This window comes from Chiloscyllium punctatum, chromosome 13, assembly GCF_047496795.1.
Source record: "Chiloscyllium punctatum isolate Juve2018m chromosome 13, sChiPun1.3, whole genome shotgun sequence".
NCBI lineage: Eukaryota > Metazoa > Chordata > Chondrichthyes > Orectolobiformes > Hemiscylliidae > Chiloscyllium > Chiloscyllium punctatum.
The window spans coordinates 77,237,941-77,262,097 of record NC_092751.1 but is presented as its reverse complement, the minus strand read 5'-3'; the positions used below and the strand labels follow the sequence as shown (position 1 = coordinate 77,262,097).

Below are 24,157 nucleotides of genomic sequence, written 5' to 3'. Positions count from 1 at the left end.
TTTCTCCTTTGCCAGTGAAAGGCACTGCTTCACAAATTGGAAACTTCGAAGTGAAGCAGTGTTGGTGATTATCTTCGCTGCTTGTTCACCTTTTTAATTCTGATTCCGTGAAAGTCCATGGCATTACATATCGACATTCTGCCGAGCTCTGCGTGTTTATTGGGACAGTAGCGTAATGGATAACGCATCTGACTTCGGATCAGCAGATGATAGGTTCGAATCCTACCTGGCTCGTGGGGAATGTCTCACTTCAACCGTGCCCCTCGTTGACTCTCCCCTGCAAAGCCCTGTCGGGACATCGCTTCTGTGCTTTTGCATTTGTCTTATTGTCCATTTCAAATTCCAGCTCAACACAACGGAGACCTCTGTCGGTTTGGGGGTGCCTTTGTGGGTGAAAATGAGCATGAGTTCCTCAAAAGAGTGACAAGTCGTTGTGGAAGTGTCATACATCTGTGCCATTTAAGAACACAGGATAAAGTCATTGACATTTGCCCTGGGAACATTAGAACACACGACACTTTGGGCCAAAGTTGGAAACTGCGACTGGAATAGATGGCTCTCTGATCAGGCGGAATGGCCTTTTCCCACTTTGTAAATCTACGAAGACAAGTTGAAAATAATCTGCAACGAAAATGTTCATAAAGGGTGTTTTATTTACACTAAATACGATAGTATCTATCGCCTTGTCTTGTTATTTACTTTTGAAGATTCGGTACTCTCAGCACCGTGGCCCGGATCGTATTCCCGCTCATGGAATGGTTGTATTGTTCAGCTAACATATCGGTGTACCAGTACTTCTGCCGATTTTCCGATGCTAGCAGGTCATTGGTTTTGTCCAAAACATTATGAATGTTAACATAATACAAATAGCTGCAGTTGCTGGAAATCTGAGCCTAAAACGAAAATTGTTTGCGGAACGCAGAAAGACTGGCAACAGAAACATCGACTTTCCTGCTCCTCGGATGCTGCTGTGCTTTTCCAGCATTTTCTGATCTAAAATCAGGTTTCCAGCATCTGCAGTCCTCACTCCTGCCGAGTTCCTTCAGTGTCGCTGGTTCCCAATTCAAGAACTCCATCTCTGGCGGTTTCATATCTGTACCTCCATGCTGTGGAATTGAAGAGTGAAGAAACGTAACTCACCCCCTCCATCTCTGGGGTAATTAGGGGCTGAAAGTGAATCGTATCACATTGAAGTATATCTACAAGCGACTTAATCTCTGTCTTTTATTGGGAACCATCTCTTTCATTGTAACCATCAGGAAAGACCATTTCGTTCGCTAAATAAAGAAATGAATATGTCACTAACCTTTGTTTGTTTCATGTCCAAGAATACTCAGATCAATAGCTCCCTTGATTACCTCTGCTGGTCATGTTCGCAAAGAGATCGAGCAAATTGCCAAGTGTGATTTTCCTTTCAATAAATAATTTTGACTCAATTTTGCTGCAAATATCTTTTCCTAACTTTGTGCTTTTCTTCTTTGACATTGGTGTCTCGCACCTTACAAATGACAGCAAAGGTATGAATGGAGATGGAAACATTTCACTCAAGTCAGCGGCAGCTTTCAATGAGATCACGGCTGATTTGGTCAGTGCTCACGGCGCGGTGCCGTCTGTGGTTAAGGCGATGGATTAGAAATCCATTGGGGTTTCCCCACGTAGGTTCGAATCCTGCTGACTACGTTATCCGTGCTTTGCTGCTGGAACAATTCAAAGTTCCGAAAGCCTGTTTTGCAAACCAGGCCTGTAATTTGATTAGACTTGAGAAACTCGAGTTCTTCATCAGAAATGCTCCACATTTAAAACATTATCTCTGTTTCTCTTTCCAGATACACTGCTCGACACATCGGGTTTCTGCAGTTGTTATTGAACGCCCTGAGCAGAAGTGCTGCTTTTCATTAGATTCCTTTAATCCCTTGTCCTCTGTTCTCTGACTCTGGTCATTGGCAACACTTCCTCTTGCTCGTCAGAGTGCTCATTCCCCACCGCTCCGTCTCCCATCATTACAAACAACCGCAGGAAATTGCCACTTAACCATCTTTGTTCCAAAGTGAAACTCACCAGCCTAGGAACTCTCTCCACCAAATGGGACTTCTCATCCCTGGACATGGAAAAGCCAGAGGATTGTGAAGAGATACTGTGAACATATTGTCAGTTGGCAGTTGGAAAAATGTTTAGGAAGCAAACCATATAATTTAGGCTCCAGCTTTGGAAATCTTGAGAAACTCTTTGGGAAATGGAATCACAGGAGATTGAAGAAGTGTAAATTGTCAGTCCGAGTAGAGGAAGGGACATTGACTCTGATGTTCTCGGCACAGGAATTGATCTGAGACATTGAAAGAATTCTCGCTCCCGTACGTGAGCAATACAAACTTCATCTGGACGGTGGGACAATGAAAAACTCTGGAACACTCAAGACAATATCCAAATATTGACTGAGATCACGACAGTACGAGTACGATAGATGGGTCAGTTTTTGTCCAGTGTGTGCGGGAGGGCTTCCTGACACAGTATGTAGACATGGCTTCAAGGGAAGAAGCCACTTTCGATTTAGTACTGGGTAACGAGCCTGGCCAGGTTTTAGATTTGGAAGTAGGTGAGCACTGTGGAGACAGCGATCACAATTCTCTCAGGTTTACTTTCGTGATGGAAAGGGATAGGTGTACTCCACGGAGCAAGAGTTTCAGCTGGTGGAAGGGAAATCACGATGCAATGAGGTAAGATTTAGGAAGCGCAGAGTTGGGTAGGAAACTGTAGGGGGTGAGCACATTAAAAATGTGAAGCTTATTCAAGGAAAAGCTCCTGTGTGTCCTCGATAAGTATGTACCTGTCAGGCAGGGAGGAAGATATAGAACGCGTGAGCCGTGGTTTACTAAGGAAGGTGGAATCCCTGGTCAAGAAGAACAAGAAGTCTTATGTTAGGACAAAACGTGAAAACTCAGTTAGAGCGCTCGAGGTTTCCAACGATCTCAGGAAAGACCTAAAAAGAGAGCTGGGAAGAGCCAGGAGGAGACATGAGAAGTTGTTGGCAGATAGGATCAGGGTTAACGCTAAGGCTTTCCATAGGTATGTCAGGAATAAAAGAATGACGAGAGTTAAATTTGGGACAATCAAGGATAATAGTGGGAAGTCGTGTGTGGAGTCAGTGGAGATAGAGGAAGCACTAAATAAATATTTTTCGACAGAGTTCGCTATAGATAATGAAAATGTTGGCGAGGAAGATACAGAGATACTTGCGTCTAGACTAGAAGAGATTGAGGTTCACAAGGAAGAGATATTAGAAATACTGCAGAGTGTGAAAATAGATAAGTCAGCTGGGCCGGATGGGATCTATCTGATGTTGTTTAGCAAATGCACTGCAGGAAGGTACAAATCAAGCTGATGCTAACAACGGCTCGTTTTGAGCCGCTAATTTGCAGTGAAGTGGCGGCGCCAATAAAAGGTGTCACGCAGCTCGTCTAATTCCACATCCTGAGCTCGAAATGAGCAGATGTCTCTCGCTGAGTTTCGGCAGGGTCTTGCTTAGACGACACCATGACACGTTTTCACTGGAGTAGATCATGAAATCGCGTCGTGAATGTGAATAAAACGATGGGCACTTCCAGCAGAGAAGGAGGCGACCCTGAAGCAGGCAGCTCTGGACAAATGTTTCTCCTTTGCCAGTGAAAGGCACTGCTTCACAAATTGGAAACTTCGAAGTGAAGCAGTGTTGGTGATTATCTTCGCTGCTTGTTCACCTTTTTAATTCTGATTCCGTGAAAGTCCATGGCATTACATATCGACATTCTGCCGTTGCTGCGCGTGTCTATTGGGTCAGTAGCGTAATGGATAACGCGTCTGACTTCGGATCAGAAGATTGTAGGTTCGAGTCCTACCTGGCTCGTGGGGAATGTCTCTCTTTAACCGTGCCCCTCGTTGACGCTCCCCTGCAAAGCCCTGCCGGGACGTCGCTTCTGTGCTTCCGCATTTAAAACTTGCATTTGTCTTATTGTCCATTTCAAATTCCAGCTCACCACAACGGAGACCTCTGTCGGTTTGGGGGTGCCTATGTGGGTGAAAATGAGCATGAGTTCCTCAAAAGAGTGACAAGTCGTTGTGGAAGTGTCATACATCTGTGCCATTTAAGAACACAGGATAAAGTCATTGACATTTTCCCTGGGAACATTAGAACACACGACACTTTGGGCCAAAGTTGGAAACTGCGACTGGAATAGATGGCTCTCTGATCAGGCGGAATGGCCTTTTCCCACTTTGTAAATCTACGAAGACAAGTTGAAAATAATCTGCAACGAAAATGTTCATAAAGGGTGTTTTATTTACACTAAATACGATAGTATCTATCGCCTTGTCTTGTTATTTACTTGTGAAGATTCGGTACTCTCAGCACCGTGGCCCGGATCGTATTCCCGCTCATGGAATGGTTGTATTGTTCAGCTAACATATCGGTGTACCAGTACTTCTGCCGATTTTCCGATGCTAGCAGGTCATTGGTTTTGTCCAAAACATTATGAATGTTAACATAATACAAATAGCTGCAGTTGCTGCAAATCTGAGCCTAAAACGAAAATTGTTTGCGGAACGCAGAAAGACTGGCAACAGAAACATCGACTTTCCTGCTCCTCGGATGCTGCTGTGCTTTTCCAGCATTTTCTGATCTAAAATCAGGTTTCCAGCATCTGCAGTCCTCACTCCTGCCGAGTTCCTTCAGTGTCGCTGGTTCCCAATTCAAGAACTCCATCTCTGGCGGTTTCATATCTGTACCTCCATGCTGTGGAATTGAAGAGTGAAGAAAAGTAACTCACCCCCTCCATCTCTGGGGTAATTAGGGGCTGAAAGTGAATCGTATCACATTGAAGTATATCTACAAGCGACTTAATCTCTGTCTTTTATTGGGAACCATCTCTTTCATTGTAACCATCAGGAAAGACCATTTCGTTCGCTAAATAAAGAAATGAATATGTCACTAACCTTTGTTTGTTTCATGTCCAAGAATACTCAGATCAATAGCTCCCTTGATTACCTCTGCTGGTCATGTTCGCAAAGAGATCGAGCAAATTGCCAAGTGTGATTTTCCTTTCAATAAATAATTTTGACTCAATTTTGCTGCAAATATCTTTTCCTAACTTTGTGCTTTTCTTCTTTGACATTGGTGTCTCGCACCTTACAAATGACAGCAAAGGTATGAATGGAGATGGAAACATTTCACTCAAGTCAGCGGCAGCTTTCAATGAGATCACGACTGATTTGGTCAGTGCTCAGGGCCCGGTGCCGTCTGTAGTCATGGCCGAGTGGTTAAGGCGATGGATTAGAAATCCATTGGGGTTTCCCCACGTAGGTTCGAATCCTGCTGACTACGTTATCCGTGCTTTGCTGCTGGAACAATTCAAAGTTCCGAAAGCCTGTTTTGCAAACCAGGCCTGTAATTTGATTAGACTTGAGAAACTCGAGTTCTTCATCAGAAATGCTCCACATTTAAAACATTATCTCTGTTTCTCTTTCCAGATACACTGCTCGACACATCGGGTTTCTGCAGTTGTTATTGAACGCCCTGAGCAGAAGTGCTGCTTTTCATTAGATTCCTTTAATCCCTTGTCCTCTGTTCTCTGACTCTGGTCATTGGCAACACTTCCTCTTGCTCGTCAGAGTGCTCATTCCCCACCGCTCCGTCTCCCATCATTACAAACAACCGCAGGAAATTGCCACTTAACCATCTTTGTTCCAAAGTGAAACTCACCAGCCTAGGAACTCTCTCCACCAAATGGGACTTCTCATCCCTGGACATGGAAAAGCCAGAGGATTGTGAAGAGATACTGTGAACATATTGTCAGTTGGCAGTTGGAAAAATGCTTAGGAAGCAAACCATATAATTTAGGCTCCAGCTTTGGAAATCTTGAGAAACTCTTTGGGAAATGGAATCACAGGAGATTGAAGAAGTGTAAATTGTCAGTCCGAGTAGAGGAAGGGACATTGACTCTGATGTTCTCGGCACAGGAATTGATCTGAGACATTGAAAGAATTCTCGCTCCCGTACGTGAGCAATACAAACTTCATCTGGACGGTGGGACAATGAAAAACTCTGGAACACTCAAGACAATATCCAAATATTGACTGAGATCACGACAGTACGAGTACGATAGATGGGTCAGTTTTTGTCCAGTGTGTGCGGGAGGGCTTCCTGACACAGTATGTAGACATGGCTTCAAGGGAAGAAGCCACTTTCGATTTAGTACTGGGTAACGAGCCTGGCCAGGTTTTAGATTTGGAAGTAGGTGAGCACTGTGGAGACAGCGATCACAATTCTCTCAGGTTTACTTTCGTGATGGAAAGGGATAGGTGTACTCCACGGAGCAAGAGTTTCAGCTGGTGGAAGGGAAATCACGATGCAATGAGGTAAGATTTAGGAAGCGCAGAGTTGGGTAGGAAACTGTAGGGGGTGAGCACATTAAAAATGTGAAGCATATTCAAGGAAAAGCTCCTGTGTGTCCTCGATAAGTATGTACCTGTCAGGCAGGGAGGAAGATATAGAACGCGTGAGCCGTGGTTTACTAAGGAAGGTGGAATCCCTGGTCAAGAAGAACAAGAAGTCTTATGTTAGGACAAAACGTGAAAACTCAGTTAGAGCGCTCGAGGTTTCCAACGATCTCAGGAAAGACCGAAAAAGAGAGCTGGGAAGAGCCAGGAGGAGACATGAGAAGTTGTTGGCAGATAGGATCAGGGTTAACGCTAAGGCTTTCCATAGGTATGTCAGGAATAAAAGAATGACGAGAGTTAAATTTGGGACAATCAAGGATAATAGTGGGAAGTCGTGTGTGGAGTCAGTGGAGATAGAGGAAGCACTAAATAAATATTTTTCGACAGAGTTCGCTATAGATAATGAAAATGTTGGCGAGGAAGATACAGAGATACTTGCGTCTAGACTAGAAGAGATTGAGGTTCACAAGGAAGAGATATTAGAAATACTGCAGAGTGTGAAAATAGATAAGTCAGCTGGGCCGGATGGGATCTATCTGATGTTGTTTAGCAAATGCACTGCAGGAAGGTACAAATCAAGCTGATGCTAACAACGGCTCGTTTTGAGCCGCTAATTTGCAGTGAAGTGGCGGCGCCAATAAAAGGTGTCACGCAGCTCGTCTAATTCCACATCCTGAGCTCGAAATGAGCAGATGTCTCTCGCTGAGTTTCGGCAGGGTCTTGCTTAGACGACACCATGACACGTTTTCACTGGAGTAGATCATGAAATCGCGTCGTGAATGTGAATAAAACGATGGGCACTTCCAGCAGAGAAGGAGGCGACCCTGAAGCAGGCAGCTCTGGACAAATGTTTCTCCTTTGCCAGTGAAAGGCACTGCTTCACAAATTGGAAACTTCGAAGTGAAGCAGTGTTGGTGATTATCTTCGCTGCTTGTTCACCTTTTTAATTCTGATTCCGTGAAAGTCCATGGCATTACATATCGACATTCTGCCGTTGCTGTGCGTGTGATTTGGGCCAGTAGCGTAATGGATAACGCGCCTGACTTCGGATCAGAAGATTGTAGGTTCGAGTCCTACCTGCCTCGTGGGGAATGTCTCACATTAACCGTGCCCCTCGCTGACGCTCCCCTGCAAAGCCCTGCCGGGACGTCGCTTCTGTGCTTCCGCATTTAAAACTTGCATTTGTCTTATTGTCCATTTCAAATTCCAGCTCACCACAACGGAGATCTCTGTCGGTTTGGGGGTGCCTATGTGGGTGAAAATGAGCATGAGTTCCTCAAAAGAGTGACAAGTCGTTGTGGAAGTGTCATACATCTGTGCCATTTAAGAACACAGGATAAAGTCATTGACATTTGCCCTGGGAACATTACAACACACGACACTTTGGGCCAAAGTTGGAAACTGCGACTGGAATAGATGGCTCTCTGATCAGGCGGAATGGCCTTTTCCCACTTTGTAAATCTACGAAGACAAGTTGAAAATAATCTGCAACGAAAATGTTCATAAAGGGTGTTTTATTTACACTAAATACGATAGTATCTATCGCCTTGTCTTGTTATTTACTTGTGAAGATTCGGTACTCTCAGCACCGTGGCCCGGATCGTATTCCCGCTCATGGAATGGTTGTATTGTTCAGCTAACATATCGGTGTACCAGTACTTCTGCCGATTTTCCGATGCTAGCAGCTCATTGGTTTTGTCCAAAACATTATGAATGTTAACATAATACAAATAGCTGCAGTTGCTGCAAATCTGAGCCTAAAACGAAAATTGTTTGCGGAACGCAGAAAGACTGGCAACAGAAACATCGACTTTCCTGCTCCTCGGATGCTGCTGTGCTTTTCCAGCATTTTCTGATCTAAAATCAGGTTTCCAGCATCTGCAGTCCTCACTCCTGCCGAGTTCCTTCAGTGTCGCTGGTTCCCAATTCAAGAACTCCATCTCTGGCGGTTTCATATCTGTACCTCCATGCTGTGGAATTGAAGAGTGAAGAAAAGTAACTCACCCCCTCCATCTCTGGGGTAATTAGGGGCTGAAAGTGAATCGTATCACATTGAAGTATATCTACAAGCGACTTAATCTCTGTCTTTTATTGGGAACCATCTCTTTCATTGTAACCATCAGGAAAGACCATTTCGTTCGCTAAATAAAGAAATGAATATGTCACTAACCTTTGTTTGTTTCATGTCCAAGAATACTCAGATCAATAGCTCCCTTGATTACCTCTGCTGGTCATGTTCGCAAAGAGATCGAGCAAATTGCCAAGTGTGATTTTCCTTTCAATAAATAATTTTGACTCAATTTTGCTGCAAATATCTTTTCCTAACTTTGTGCTTTTCTTCTTTGACATTGGTGTCTCGCACCTTACAAATGACAGCAAAGGTATGAATGGAGATGGAAACATTTCACTCAAGTCAGCGGCAGCTTTCAATGAGATCACGACTGATTTGGTCAGTGCTCAGGGCGCGGTGCCGTCTGTGGTTAAGGCGATGGATTAGAAATCCATTGGGGTTTCCCCACGTAGGTTCGAATCCCGCTGACTACGTTATCCGTGCTTTGCTGCTGGAACAATTCAAAGTTCCGAAAGCCTGTTTTGCAAACCAGGCCTGTAATTTGATTAGACTTGAGAAACTCGAGTTCTTCATCAGAAATGCTCCACATTTAAAACATTATCTCTGTTTCTCTTTCCAGATACACTGCTCGACACATCGGGTTTCTGCAGTTGTTATTGAACGCCCTGAGCAGAAGTGCTGCTTTTCATTAGATTCCTTTAATCCCTTGTCCTCTGTTCTCTGACTCTGGTCATTGGCAACACTTCCTCTTGCTCGTCAGAGTGCTCATTCCCCACCGCTCCGTCTCCCATCATTACAAACAACCGCAGGACATTGCCACTTAACCATCTTTGTTCCAAAGTGAAACTCACCAGCCTAGGAACTCTCTCCACCAAATGGGACTTCTCATCCCTGGACATGGAAAAGCCAGAGGATTGTGAAGAGATACTGTGAACATATTGTCAGTTGGCAGTTGGAAAAATGTTTAGGAAGCAAACCATATAATTTAGGCTCCAGCTTTGGAAATCTTGAGAAACTCTTTGGGAAATGGAATCACAGGAGATTGAAGAAGTGTAAATTGTCAGTCCGAGTAGAGGAAGGGACATTGACTCTGATGTTCTCGGCACAGGAATTGATCTGAGACATTGAAAGAATTCTCGCTCCCGTACGTGAGCAATACAAACTTCATCTGGACGGTGGGACAATGAAAAACTCTGGAACACTCAAGACAATATCCAAATATTGACTGAGATCACGACAGTACGAGTACGATAGATGGGTCAGTTTTTGTCCAGTGTGTGCGGGAGGGCTTCCTGACACAGTATGTAGACATGGCTTCAAGGGAAGAAGCCACTTTCGATTTAGTACTGGGTAACGAGCCTGGCCAGGTTTTAGATTTGGAAGTAGGTGAGCACTGTGGAGACAGCGATCACAATTCTCTCAGGTTTACTTTCGTGATGGAAAGGGATAGGTGTACTCCACGGAGCAAGAGTTTCAGCTGGTGGAAGGGAAATCACGATGCAATGAGGTAAGATTTAGGAAGCGCAGAGTTGGGTAGGAAACTGTAGGGGGTGAGCACATTAAAAATGTGAAGCTTATTCAAGGAAAAGCTCCTGTGTGTCCTCGATAAGTATGTACCTGTCAGGCAGGGAGGAAGATATAGAACGCGTGAGCCGTGGTTTACTAAGGAAGGTGGAATCCCTGGTCAAGAAGAACAAGAAGTCTTATGTTAGGACAAAACGTGAAAACTCAGTTAGAGCGCTCGAGGTTTCCAACGATCTCAGGAAAGACCTAAAAAGAGAGCTGGGAAGAGCCAGGAGGAGACATGAGAAGTTGTTGGCAGATAGGATCAGGGTTAACGCTAAGGCTTTCCATAGGTATGTCAGGAATAAAAGAATGACGAGAGTTAAATTTGGGACAATCAAGGATAATAGTGGGAAGTCGTGTGTGGAGTCAGTGGAGATAGAGGAAGCACTAAATAAATATTTTTCGACAGAGTTCGCTATAGATAATGAAAATGTTGGCGAGGAAGATACAGAGATACTTGCGTCTAGACTAGAAGAGATTGAGGTTCACAAGGAAGAGATATTAGAAATACTGCAGAGTGTGAAAATAGATAAGTCAGCTGGGCCGGATGGGATCTATCTGATGTTGTTTAGCAAATGCACTGCAGGAAGGTACAAATCAAGCTGATGCTAACAACGGCTCGTTTTGAGCCGCTAATTTGCAGTGAAGTGGCGGCGCCAATAAAAGGTGTCACGCAGCTCGTCTAATTCCACATCCTGAGCTCGAAATGAGCAGATGTCTCTCGCTGAGTTTCGGCAGGGTCTTGCTTAGACGACACCATGACACGTTTTCACTGGAGTAGATCATGAAATCGCGTCGTGAATGTGAATAAAACGATGGGCACTTCCAGCAGAGAAGGAGGCGACCCTGAAGCAGGCAGCTCTGGACAAATGTTTCTCCTTTGCCAGTGAAAGGCACTGCTTCACAAATTGGAAACTTCGAAGTGAAGCAGTGTTGGTGATTATCTTCGCTGCTTGTTCACCTTTTTAATTCTGATTCCGTGAAAGTCCATGGCATTACATATCGACATTCTGCCGTTGCTGTGCGTGTGATTTGGGCCAGTAGCGTAATGGATAACGCGTCTGACTTCGGATCAGAAGTTTGTAGGTTCGAGTCCTACCTGGCTCGTGGGGAATGTCTCACATTAACCGTGCCCCTCGCTGACGCTCCCCTGCAAAGCCCTGCCGGGACGTCGCTTCTGTGCTTCCGCATTTAAAACTTGCATTTGTCTTATTGTCCATTTCAAATTCCAGCTCACCACAACGGAGATCTCTGTCGGTTTGGGGGTGCCTTTCTGTGTGTCTCCCTTTGTGGGTGAAAATGAGCATGAGTTCCTCAAAAGAGTGACAAGTCGTTGTGGAAGTGTCATACATCTGTGCCATTTAAGAACACAGGATAAAGTCATTGACATTTGCCCTGGGAACATTAGAACACACGACACTTTGGGCCAAAGTTGGAAACTGCGACTGGAATAGATGGCTCTCTGATCAGGCCTTTTCCCACTTTGTAAATCTACGAAGACAAGTTGAAAATAATCTGCAACGAAAATGTTCATAAAGGGTGTTTTATTTACACTAAATACGATAGTATCTATCGCCTTGTCTTGTTATTTACTTGTGAAGATTCGGTACTCTCAGCACCGTGGCCCGGATCGTATTCCCGCTCATGGAATGGTTGTATTGTTCAGCTAACATATCGGTGTACCAGTACTTCTGCCGATTTTCCGATGCTAGCAGGTCATTGGTTTTGTCCAAAACATTATGAATGTTAACATAATACAAATAGCTGCAGTTGCTGGAAATCTGAGCCTAAAACGAAAATTGTTTGCGGAATGCAGAAAGACTGGCAACAGAAACATCGACTTTCCTGCTCCTCGGATGCTGCTGTGCTTTTCCAGCATTTTCTGATCTAAAATCAGGTTTCCAGCATCTGCAGTCCTCACTCCTGCCGAGTTCCTTCAGTGTCGCTGGTTCCCAATTCAAGAACTCCATCTCTGGCGGTTTCATATCTGTACCTCCATGCTGTGGAATTGAAGAGTGAAGAAAAGTAACTCACCCCCTCCATCTCTGGGGTAATTAGGGGCTGAAAGTGAATCGTATCACATTGAAGTATATCTACAAGCGACTTAATCTCTGTCTTTTATTGGGAACCATCTCTTTCATTGTAACCATCAGGAAAGACCATTTCGTTCGCTAAATAAAGAAATGAATATGTCACTAACCTTTGTTTGTTTCATGTCCAAGAATACTCAGATCAATAGCTCCCTTGATTACCTCTGTTGGTCATGTTCGCAAAGAGATCGAGCAAATTGCCAAGTGTGATTTTCCTTTCAATAAATAATTTTGACTCAATTTTGCTGCAAATATCTTTTCCTAACTTTGTGCTTTTCTTCTTTGACATTGGTGTCTCGCACCTTACAAATGACAGCAAAGGTATGAATGGAGATGGAAACATTTCACTCAAGTCAGCGGCAGGTTTCAATGAGATCACGGCTGATTTGGTCAGTGCTCAGGACGCAGTGCCGTCTGTAGTCATGGCCGAGTGGTTAAGGCGATGGATTAGAAATCCATTGGGGTCTCCCCACGTAGGTTCGAATCCTGCTGACTACGTTTTCCGTGCTTTGCTGCTGGAACAATTCAAAGTTCAGAAAGCCCGTTTTGCAAACCAGGCCTGTAATTTGATTAGACTTGAGAAACTCGAGTTCTTCATCAGAAATGCTCCACATTTAAAACATTATCTCTGTTTCTCTTTCCAGATACACTGCTCGACACATCGGGTTTCTGCAGTTGTTATTGAACGCCCTGAGCAGAAGTGCTGCTTTTCATTAGATTCCTTTAATCCCTTGTCCTCTGTTCTCTGACTCTGGTCATTGGCAACACTTCCTCTTGCTCGTCAGAGTGCTCATTCCCCACCGCTCCGTCTCCCATCATTACAAACAACCGCAGGAAATTGCCACTTAACCATCTTTGTTCCAATGTCAAACTCACCAGCCTAGGAACTCTCTCCACCAAATGGGACTTCTCATCCCTGGACATGGAAAAGCCAGAGGATTGTGAAGAGATACTGTGAACATATTGTCAGTTGGCAGTTGGAAAAATGTTTAGGAAGCAAACCATATAATTTAGGCTCCAGCTTTGGAAATCTTGAGAAACTCTTTGGGAAATGGAATCACAGGAGATTGAAGAAGTGTAAATTGTCAGTCCGAGTAGAGGAAGGGACATTGACTCTGATGTTCTCGGCACAGGAATTGATCTGAGACATTGAAAGAATTATCGCTCCCGTACGTGAGCAATACAAACTTCATCTGGACGGTGGGACAATGAAAAACTCTGGAACACTCAAGACAATATCCAAATATTGACTGAGATCACGACAGTACGAGTACGATAGATGGGTCAGTTTTTGTCCAGTGTGTGCGGGAGGGATTCCTGACACAGTATGTAGACATGGCGTCAAGGGAAGAAGCCACTTTCGATTTAGTACTGGGTAACGAGCCTGGCCAGGTTTTAGATTTGGAAGTAGGTGAGCACTGTGGAGACAGCGATCACAATTCTCTCAGGTTTACTTTCGTGATGGAAAGGGATAGGTGTACTCCACGGAGCAAGAGTTTCAGCTGGTGGAAGGGAAATCACGATGCAATGAGGTAAGATTTAGGAAGCGCAGAGTTGGGTAGGAAACTGTAGGGGGTGAGCACATTAAAAATGTGAAGCTTATTCAAGGAAAAGCTCCTGTGTGTCCTCGATAAGTATGTACCTGCCAGGCAGGGAGGAAGATATAGAACGCGTGAGCCGTGGTTTACTAAGGAAGGTGGAATCCCTGGTCAAGAAGAACAAGAAGTCTTATGTTAGGACAAAACGTGAAAACTCAGTTAGAGCGCTCGAGGTTTCCAACGATCTCAGGAAAGACCTAAAAAGAGAGCTGGGAAGAGCCAGGAGGAGACATGAGAAGTTGTTGGCAGATAGGATCAGGGTTAACGCTAAGGCTTTCCATAGGTATGTCAGGAATAAAAGAATGACGAGAGTTAAATCTGGGACAATCAAGGATAATAGTGGGAAGTCGTGTGTGGAGTCAGTGGAGATAGAGGAAGCACTAAATAAATATTTTTCGACAGAGTTCGCTATAGATAATGAAAATGTTGGCGAGGAAGATACAGAGATACTTGCGTCTAGACTAGAAGAGATTGAGGTTCACAAGGAAGAGATATTAGAAATACTGCAGAGTGTGAAAATAGATAAGTCAGCTGGGCCGGATGGGATCTATCTGATGTTGTTTAGCAAATGCACTGCAGGAAGGTACAAATCAAGCTGATGCTAACAACGGCTCGTTTTGAGCCGCTAATTTGCAGTGAAGTGGCGGCGCCAATAAAAGGTGTCACGCAGCTCGTCTAATTCCACATCCTGAGCTCGAAATGAGCAGATGTCTCTCGCTGAGTTTCGGCAGGGTCTTGCTTAGACGACACCATGACACGTTTTCACTGGAGTAGATCATGAAATCGCGTCGTGAATGTGAATAAAACGATGGGCACTTCCAGCAGAGAAGGAGGCGACCCTGAAACAGGCAGCTCTGGACAAATGTTTCTCCTTTGCCAGTGAAAGGCACTGCTTCACAAATTGGAAACTTCGAAGTGAAGCAGTGTTGGTGATTATCTTCGCTGCTTGTTCACCTTTTTAATTCTGATTCCGTGAAAGTCCATGGCATTACATATCGACATTCTGCCGTACCTGCACGTGTCTATTGGGCCAGTAGCGTAATGGATAACGCGTCTGACTTCGGATCAGAAGATTATAGGTTCGAGTCCTACCTGGCTCGTGGGGAGTGTCTCACTTTAACCGTGCCCCTCGTTGACGCTCCCCTGCAAAGCCCTGCCGGGACGTCGCTTCTGTGCTTCCGCATTTAAAACTTGCATTTGTCTTATTGTCCATTTCAAATTCCAGCTAACCACAACGGAGACCTCTGTCGGTTTGGGGGTGCCTTTGTGGGTGAAAATGAGCATGAGTTCCTCAAAAGAGTGACAAGTCGTTGTGGAAGTGTCATACATCTGTGCCATTTAAGAACACAGGATAAAGTCATTGACATTTGCCCTGGGAACATTAGAACACACGACACTTTGGGCCAAAGTTGGAAACTGCGACTGGAATAGATGGCTCTCTGATCAGGCGGAATGGCCTTTTCCCACTTTGTAAATCTACGAAGACAAGTTGAAAATAATCTGCAACGAAAATGTTCATAAAGGGTGTTTTATTTACACTAAATACGATAGTATCTATCGCCTTGTCTTGTTATTTACTTGTGAAGATTCGGTACTCTCAGCACCGTGGCCCGGATCGTATTCCCGCTCATGGAATGGTTGTATTGTTCAGCTAACATATCGGTGTACCAGTACTTCTGCCGATTTTCCGATGCTAGCAGGTCATTGGTTTTGTCCAAAACATTATGAATGTTAACATAATACAAATAGCTGCAGTTGCTGGAAATCTGAGCCTAAAACGAAAATTGTTTGCGGAACGCAGAAAGACTGGCAACAGAAACATCGACTTTCCTGCTCCTCGGATGCTGCTGTGCTTTTCCAGCATTTTCTGATCTAAAATCAGGTTTCCAGCATCTGCAGTCCTCACTCCTGCCGAGTTCCTTCAGTGTCGCTGGTTCCCAATTCAAGAACTCCATCTCTGGCGGTTTCATATCTGTACCTCCATGCTGTGGAATTGAAGAGTGAAGAAAAGTAACTCACCCCCTCCATCTCTGGGGTAATTAGGGGCTGAAAGTGAATCGTATCACATTGAAGTATATCTACAAGCGACTTAATCTCTGTCTTTTATTGGGAACCATCTCTTTCATTGTAACCATCAGGAAAGACCATTTCGTTCGCTAAATAAAGAAATGAATATGTCACTAACCTTTGTTTGTTTCATGTCCAAGAATACTCAGATCAATAGCTCCCTTGATTACCTCTGTTGGTCATGTTCGCAAAGAGATCGAGCAAATTGCCAAGTGTGATTTTCCTTTCAATAAATAATTTTGACTCAATTTTGCTGCAAATATCTTTTCCTAACTTTGTGCTTTTCTTCTTTGACATTGGTGTCTCGCACCTTACAAATGACAGCAAAGGTATGAATGGAGATGGAAACATTTCACTCAAGTCAGCGGCAGCTTTCAATGAGATCACGGCTGATTTGGTCAGTGCTCAGGACGCAGTGCCGTCTGTAGTCATGGCCGAGTGGTTAAGGCGATGGATTAGAAATCCATTGGGGTCTCCCGACGTAGGTTCGAATCCTGCTGACTACGTTTTCCGTGCTTTGCTGCTGGAACAATTCAAAGTTCAGAAAGCCCGTTTTGCAAACCAGGCCTGTAATTTGATTAGACTTGAGAAACTCGAGTTCTTCATCAGAAATGCTCCACATTTAAAACATTATCTCTGTTTCTCTTTCCAGATACACTGCTCGACACATCGGGTTTCTGCAGTTGTTATTGAACGCCCTGAGCAGAAGTGCTGCTTTTCATTAGATTCCTTTAATCCCTTGTCCTCTGTTCTCTGACTCTGGTCATTGGCAACACTTCCTCTTGCTCGTCAGAGTGCTCATTCCCCACCGCTCCGTCTCCCATCATTACAAACAACCGCAGGAAATTGCCACTTAACCATCTTTGTTCCAAAGTGAAACTCACCAGCCTAGGAACTCTCTCCACCAAATGGGACTTCTCATCCCTGGACATGGAAAAGCCAGAGGATTGTGAAGAGATACTGTGAACATATTGTCAGTTGGCAGTTGGAAAAATGTTTAGGAAGCAAACCATATAATTTAGGCTCCAGCTTTGGAAATCTTGAGAAACTCTTTGGGAAATGGAATCACAGGAGATTGAAGAAGTGTAAATTGTCAGTCCGAGTAGAGGAAGGGACATTGACTCTGATGTTCTCGGCACAGGAATTGATCTGAGACATTGAAAGAATTCTCGCTCCCGTACGTGAGCAATACAAACTTCATCTGGACGGTGGGACAATGAAAAACTCTGGAACACTCAAGACAATATCCAAATATTGACTGAGATCACGACAGTACGAGTACGATAGATGGGTCAGTTTTTGTCCAGTGTGTGCGGGAGGGATTCCTGACACAGTATGTAGACATGCCTTCAAGGGAAGAAGCCACTTTCGATTTAGTACTGGGTAACGAGCCTGGCCAGGTTTTAGATTTGGAAGTAGGTGAGCACTGTGGAGACAGCGATCACAATTCTCTCAGGTTTACTTTCGTGATGGAAAGGGATAGGTGTACTCCACGGAGCAAGAGTTTCAGCTGGTGGAAGGGAAATCACGATGCAATGAGGTAAGATTTAGGAAGCGCAGAGTTGGGTAGGAAACTGTAGGGGGTGAGCACATTAAAAATGTGAAGCTTATTCAAGGAAAAGCTCCTGTGTGTCCTCGATAAGTATGTACCTGTCAGGCAGGGAGGAAGATATAGAACGCGTGAGCCGTGGTTTACTAAGGAAGGTGGAATCCCTGGTCAAGAAGAACAAGAAGTCTTATGTTAGGACAAAACGTGAAAACTCAGTTAGAGCGCTCGAGGTTTCCAACGATCTCAGGAAAGACCTAAAAAGAGAGCTGGGAAGAGCCAGGAGGAGACATGAGAAGTTGTTGGCAGATAGGATCAGGGTTAACGCTAAGGCTTTCCATAGGTATGTCAGGAATAAAAGAATGACGAGAGTTAAATTTGGGACAATCAAGGATAATAGTGGGAAGTCGTGTGTGGAGTCAGTGGAGATAGAGGAAGCACTAAATAAATATTTTTCGACAGAGTTCGCTATAGATAATGAAAATGTTGGCGAGGAAGATACAGAGATACTTGCGTCTAGACTAGAAGAGATTGAGGTTCACAAGGAAGAGATATTAGAAATACTGCAGAGTGTGAAAATAGATAAGTCAGCTGGGCCGGATGGGATCTATCTGATGTTGTTTAGCAAATGCACTGCAGGAAGGTACAAATCAAGCTGATGCTAACAACGGCTCGTTTTGAGCCGCTAATTTGCAGTGAAGTGGCGGCGCCAATAAAAGGTGTCACGCAGCTCGTCTAATTCCACATCCTGAGCTCGAAATGAGCAGATGTCTCTCGCTGAGTTTCGGCAGGGTCTTGCTTAGACGACACCATGACACGTTTTCACTGGAGTAGATCATGAAATCGCGTCGTGAATGTGAATAAAACGATGGGCACTTCCAGCAGAGAAGGAGGCGACCCTGAAACAGGCAGCTCTGGACAAATGTTTCTCCTTTGCCAGTGAAAGGCACTGCTTCACAAATTGGAAACTTCGAAGTGAAGCAGTGTTGGTGATTATCTTCGCTGCTTGTTCACCTTTTTAATTCTGATTCCGTGAAAGTCCATGGCATTACATATCGACATTCTGCCGTCGCTATGCGTGTTTATTGGGCCAGTAGCGTAATGGATAACGTGTCTGACTTCGGATCAGAAGATTGTAGGTTCGAGTCCTACCTGGCTCGTGGGGAGTGTCTCACTTTAACCGTGCCCCTCGTTGACGCTCCCCTGCAAAGCCCTGCCGGGACGTCGCTTCTGTGCTTCCGCATTTAAAACTTGCATTTGTCTTATTGTCCATTTCAAATTCCAGCTCACCACAACGGAGACCTCTGTCGGTTTGGGGGTGCCTTTGTGGGTGAAAATGAGCATGAGTTCCTCAAAAGAGTGACAAGTCGTTGTGGAAGTGTCATACATCTGTGCCATTTAAGAACACAGGATAAAGTCATTGACATTTGCCCTGGGAACATTAGAACACACGACACTTTGGGCCAAAGTTGGAAACTGCGACTGGAATAGATGGCTCTCTGATCAGGCGGAATGGCCTTTTCCCACTTTGTAAATCTACGAAGACAAGTTGAAAATAATCTGCAACGAAAATGTTCATAAAGGGTGTTTTATTTACACTAAATACGATAGTATCTATCGCCTTGTCTTGTTATTTACTTGTGAAGATTCGGTACTCTCAGCACCGTGGCCCGGATCGTATTCCCGCTCATGGAATGGTTGTATTGTTCAGCTAACATATCGGTGTACCAGTACTTCTGCCGATTTTCCGATGCTAGCAGGTCATTGGTTTTGTCCAAAACATTATGAATGTTAACATAATACAAATAGCTGCAGTTGCTGGAAATCTGAGCCTAAAACGAAAATTGTTTGCGGAACGCAGAAAGACTGGCAACAGAAACATCGACTTTCCTGCTCCTCGGATGCTGCTGTGCTTTTCCAGCATTTTCTGATCTAAAATCAGGTTTCCAGCATCTGCAGTCCTCACTCCTGCCGAGTTCCTTCAGTGTCGCTGGTTCCCAATTCAAGAACTCCATCTCTGGCGGTTTCATATCTGTACCTCCATGCTGTGGAATTGAAGAGTGAAGAAAAGTAACTCACCCCCTCCATCTCTGGGGTAATTAGGGGCTGAAAGTGAATCGTATCACATTGAAGTATATCTACAAGCGACTTAATCTCTGTCTTTTATTGGGAACCATCTCTTTCATTGTAACCATCAGGAAAGACCATTTCGTTCGCTAAATAAAGAAATGAATATGTCACTAACCTTTGTTTGTTTCATGTCCAAGAATACTCAGATCAATAGCTCCCTTGATTACCTCTGTTGGTCATGTTCGCAAAGAGATCGAGCAAATTGCCAAGTGTGATTTTCCTTTCAATAAATAATTTTGACTCAATTTTGCTGCAAATATCTTTTCCTAACTTTGTGCTTTTCTTCTTTGACATTGGTGTCTCGCACCTTACAAATGACAGCAAAGGTATGAATGGAGATGGAAACATTTCACTCAAGTCAGCGGCAGCTTTCAATGAGATCACGGCTGATTTGGTCAGTGCTCAGGACGCAGTGCCGTCTGTAGTCATGGCCGAGTGGTTAAGGCGATGGATTAGAAATCCATTGGGGTCTCCCGACGTAGGTTCGAATCCTGCTGACTACGTTTTCCGTGCTTTGCTGCTGGAACAATTCAAAGTTCAGAAAGCCTGTTTTGCAAACCAGGCCTGTAATTTGATTAGACTTGAGAAACTCGAGTTCTTCATCAGAAATGCTCCACATTTAAAACATTATCTCTGTTTCTCTTTCCAGATACACTGCTCGACACATCGGGTTTCTGCAGTTGTTATTGAACGCCCTGAGCAGAAGTGCTGCTTTTCATTAGATTCCTTTAATCCCTTGTCCTCTGTTCTCTGACTCTGGTCATTGGCAACACTTCCTCTTGCTCGTCAGAGTGCTCATTCCCCACCGCTCCGTCTCCCATCATTACAAACAACCGCAGGAAATTGCCACTTAACCATCTTTGTTCCAAAGTGAAACTCACCAGCCTAGGAACTCTCTCCACCAAATGGGACTTCTCATCCCTGGACATGGAAAAGCCAGAGGATTGTGAAGAGATACTGTGAACATATTGTCAGTTGGCAGTTGGAAAAATGTTTAGGAAGCAAACCATATAATTTAGGCTCCAGCTTTGGAAATCTTGAGAAACTCTTTGGGAAATGGAATCACAGGAGATTGAAGAAGTGTAAATTGTCAGTCCGAGTAGAGGAAGGGACATTGACTCTGATGTTCTCGGCACAGGAATTGATCTGAGACATTGAAAGAATTATCGCTCCCGTACGTGAGCAATACAAACTTCATCTGGACGGTGGGACAATGAAAAACTCTGGAACACTCAAGACAATATCCAAATATTGACTGAGATCACGACAGTACGAGTACGATAGATGGGTCAGTTTTTGTCCAGTGTGTGCGGGAGGGCTTCCTGACACAGTATGTAGACATGGCTTCAAGGGAAGAAGCCACTTTCGATTTAGTACTGGGTAACGAGCCTGGCCAGGTTTTAGATTTGGAAGTAGGTGAGCACTGTGGAGACAGCGATCACAATTCTCTCAGGTTTACTTTCGTGATGGAAAGGGATAGGTGTACTCCACGGAGCAAGAGTTTCAGCTGGTGGAAGGGAAATCACGATGCAATGAGGTAAGATTTAGGAAGCGCAGAGTTGGGTAGGAAACTGTAGGGGGTGAGCACATTAAAAATGTGAAGCTTATTCAAGGAAAAGCTCCTGTGTGTCCTCGATAAGTATGTACCTGTCAGGCAGGGAGGAAGATATAGAACGCGTGAGCCGTGGTTTACTAAGGAAGGTGGAATCCCTGGTCAAGAAGAACAAGAAGTCTTATGTTAGGACAAAACGTGAAAACTCAGTTAGAGCGCTCGAGGTTTCCAACGATCTCAGGAAAGACCTAAAAAGAGAGCTGGGAAGAGCCAGGAGGAGACATGAGAAGTTGTTGGCAGATAGGATCAGGGTTAACGCTAAGGCTTTCCATAGGTATGTCAGGAATAAAAGAATGACGAGAGTTAAATTTGGGACAATCAAGGATAATAGTGGGAAGTCGTGTGTGGAGTCAGTGGAGATAGAGGAAGCACTAAATAAATATTTTTCGACAGAGTTCGCTATAGATAATGAAAATGTTGGCGAGGAAGATACAGAGATACTTGCGTCTAGACTAGAAGAGATTGAGGTTCACAAGGAAGAGATATTAGAAATACTGCAGAGTGTGAAAATAGATAAGTCAGCTGGGCCGGATGGGATCTATCTGATGTTGTTTAGCAAATGCACTGCAGGAAGGTACAAATCAAGCTGATGCTAACAACGGCTCGTTTTGAGCCGCTAATTTGCAGTGAAGTGGCGGCGCCAATAAAAGGTGTCACGCAGCTCGTCTAATTCCACATCCTGAGCTCGAAATGAGCAGATGTCTCTCGCTGAGTTTCGGCAGGGTCTTGCTTAGACGACACCATGACACGTTTTCACTGGAGTAGATCATGAAATCGCGTCGTGAATGTGAATAAAACGATGGGCACTTCCAGCAGAGAAGGAGGCGACCCTGAAACAGGCAGCTCTGGACAAATGTTTCTCCTTTGCCAGTGAAAGGCACTGCTTCACAAATTGGAAACTTCGAAGTGAAGCAGTGTTGGTGATTATCTTCGCTGCTTGTTCACCTTTTTAATTCTGATTCCGTGAAAGTCCATGGCATTACATATCGACATTCTGCCGTCGCTATGCGTGTTTATTGGGCCAGTAGCGTAATGGATAACGCGTCTGACTTCGGATCAGAAGATTGTAGGTTCGAGTCCTACCTGGCTCGTGGGGAGTGTCTCACTTTAACCGTGCCCCTCGTTGACGCTCCCCTGCAAAGCCCTGCCGGGACGTCGCTTCTGTGCTTCCGCATTTAAAACTTGCATTTGTCTTATTGTCCATTTCAAATTCCAGCTCACCACAACGGAGACCTCTGTCGGTTTGGGGGTGCCTTTGTGGGTGAAAATGAGCATGAGTTCCTCAAAAGAGTGACAAGTCGTTGTGGAAGTGTCATACATCTGTGCCATTTAAGAACACAGGATAAAGTCATTGACATTTGCCCTGGGAACATTAGAACACACGACACTTTGGGCCAAAGTTGGAAACTGCGACTGGAATAGATGGCTCTCTGATCAGGCGGAATGGCCTTTTCCCACTTTGTAAATCTACGAAGACAAGTTGAAAATAATCTGCAACGAAAATGTTCATAAAGGGTGTTTTATTTACACTAAATACGATAGTATCTATCGCCTTGTCTTGTTATTTACTTGTGAAGATTCGGTACTCTCAGCACCGTGGCCCGGATCGTATTCCCGCTCATGGAATGGTTGTATTGTTCAGCTAACATATCGGTGTACCAGTACTTCTGCCGATTTTCCGATGCTAGCAGGTCATTGGTTTTGTCCAAAACATTATGAATGTTAACATAATACAAATAGCTGCAGTTGCTGCATATCTGAGCCTAAAACGAAAATTGTTTGCGGAACGCAGAAAGACTGGCAACAGAAACATCGACTTTCCTGCTCCTCGGATGCTGCTGTGCTTTTCCAGCATTTTCTGATCTAAAATCAGGTTTCCAGCATCTGCAGTCCTCACTCCTGCCGAGTTCCTTCAGTGTCGCTGGTTCCCAATTCAAGAACTCCATCTCTGGCGGTTTCATATCTGTACCTCCATGCTGTGGAATTGAAGAGTGAAGAAAAGTAACTCACCCCCTCCATCTCTGGGGTAATTAGGGGCTGAAAGTGAATCGTATCACATTGAAGTATATCTACAAGCGACTTAATCTCTGTCTTTTATTGGGAACCATCTCTTTCATTGTAACCATCAGGAAAGACCATTTCGTTCGCTAAATAAAGAAATGAATATGTCACTAACCTTTGTTTGTTTCATGTCCAAGAATACTCAGATCAATAGCTCCCTTGATTACCTCTGCTGGTCATGTTCGCAAAGAGATCGAGCAAATTGCCAAGTGTGATTTTCCTTTCAATAAATAATTTTGACTCAATTTTGCTGCAAATATCTTTTCCTAACTTTGTGCTTTTCTTCTTTGACATTGGTGTCTCGCACCTTACAAATGACAGCAAAGGTATGAATGGAGATGGAAACATTTCACTCAAGTCAGCGGCAGCTTTCAATGAGATCACGGCTGATTTGGTCAGTGCTCAGGACGCAGTGCCGTCTGTAGTCATGGCCGAGTGGTTAAGGCGATGGATTAGAAATCCATTGGGGTCTCCCCACGTAGGTTCGGATCCTGCTGACTGCGTTTTCCGTGCTTTGCTGCTGGAACAATTCAAAGTTCAGAAAGCCCGTTTTGCAAACCAGGCCTGTAATTTGATTAGACTTGAGAAACTCGAGTTCTTCATCAGAAATGCTCCACATTTAAAACATTATCTCTGTTTCTCTTTCCAGATACACTGCTCGACACATCGGGTTTCTGCAGTTGTTATTGAACGCCCTGAGCAGAAGTGCTGCTTTTCATTAGATTCCTTTAATCCCTTGTCCTCTGTTCTCTGACTCTGGTCATTGGCAACACTTCCTCTTGCTCGTCAAAGTGCTCATTCCCCACCGCTCCGTCTCCCATCATTACAAACAACCGCAGGAAATTGCCACTTAACCATCTTTGTTCCAAAGTGAAACTCACCAGCCTAGGAACTCTCTCCACCAAATGGGACTTCTCATCCCTGGACATGGAAAAGCCAGAGGATTGT

The 24,157-nt window shown here is 44.4% G+C and overlaps 11 non-coding genes across 11 annotated transcripts; all 11 read left to right on the top strand.

Annotated features, from left to right (window-relative positions):
- Positions 1-3,807: 3,807 nt before the first annotated feature.
- Positions 3,808-3,880, top strand: trnar-ucg (transfer RNA arginine (anticodon UCG)). Its single transcript has one exon. It is a non-coding gene; the product is annotated as a tRNA-Arg (tRNA).
- A 1,391-nt stretch (positions 3,881-5,271) lies between these two features.
- Positions 5,272-5,353, top strand: trnas-aga (transfer RNA serine (anticodon AGA)). The gene has a single exon. It is a non-coding gene; the product is annotated as a tRNA-Ser (tRNA).
- Positions 5,354-7,480: 2,127 nt separating this feature from the next.
- Positions 7,481-7,553, top strand: trnar-ucg (transfer RNA arginine (anticodon UCG)). The gene has a single exon. It is a non-coding gene; the product is annotated as a tRNA-Arg (tRNA).
- Positions 7,554-11,139: 3,586 nt separating this feature from the next.
- Positions 11,140-11,212, top strand: trnar-ucg (transfer RNA arginine (anticodon UCG)). Its single transcript has one exon. It is a non-coding gene; the product is annotated as a tRNA-Arg (tRNA).
- Positions 11,213-12,611: 1,399 nt separating this feature from the next.
- On the top strand, positions 12,612-12,693 carry trnas-aga (transfer RNA serine (anticodon AGA)). The gene has a single exon. It is a non-coding gene; the product is annotated as a tRNA-Ser (tRNA).
- A 2,127-nt stretch (positions 12,694-14,820) lies between these two features.
- trnar-ucg (transfer RNA arginine (anticodon UCG)) lies at positions 14,821-14,893 on the top strand. Its single transcript has one exon. It is a non-coding gene; the product is annotated as a tRNA-Arg (tRNA).
- A 1,391-nt stretch (positions 14,894-16,284) lies between these two features.
- On the top strand, positions 16,285-16,366 carry trnas-aga (transfer RNA serine (anticodon AGA)). The gene has a single exon. It is a non-coding gene; the product is annotated as a tRNA-Ser (tRNA).
- Positions 16,367-18,493: 2,127 nt separating this feature from the next.
- On the top strand, positions 18,494-18,566 carry trnar-ucg (transfer RNA arginine (anticodon UCG)). Its single transcript has one exon. It is a non-coding gene; the product is annotated as a tRNA-Arg (tRNA).
- A 1,391-nt stretch (positions 18,567-19,957) lies between these two features.
- Positions 19,958-20,039, top strand: trnas-aga (transfer RNA serine (anticodon AGA)). The gene has a single exon. It is a non-coding gene; the product is annotated as a tRNA-Ser (tRNA).
- A 2,127-nt stretch (positions 20,040-22,166) lies between these two features.
- On the top strand, positions 22,167-22,239 carry trnar-ucg (transfer RNA arginine (anticodon UCG)). The gene has a single exon. It is a non-coding gene; the product is annotated as a tRNA-Arg (tRNA).
- Positions 22,240-23,630: 1,391 nt separating this feature from the next.
- trnas-aga (transfer RNA serine (anticodon AGA)) lies at positions 23,631-23,712 on the top strand. Its single transcript has one exon. It is a non-coding gene; the product is annotated as a tRNA-Ser (tRNA).
- The last annotated feature ends 445 nt before the right edge of the window (positions 23,713-24,157 follow it).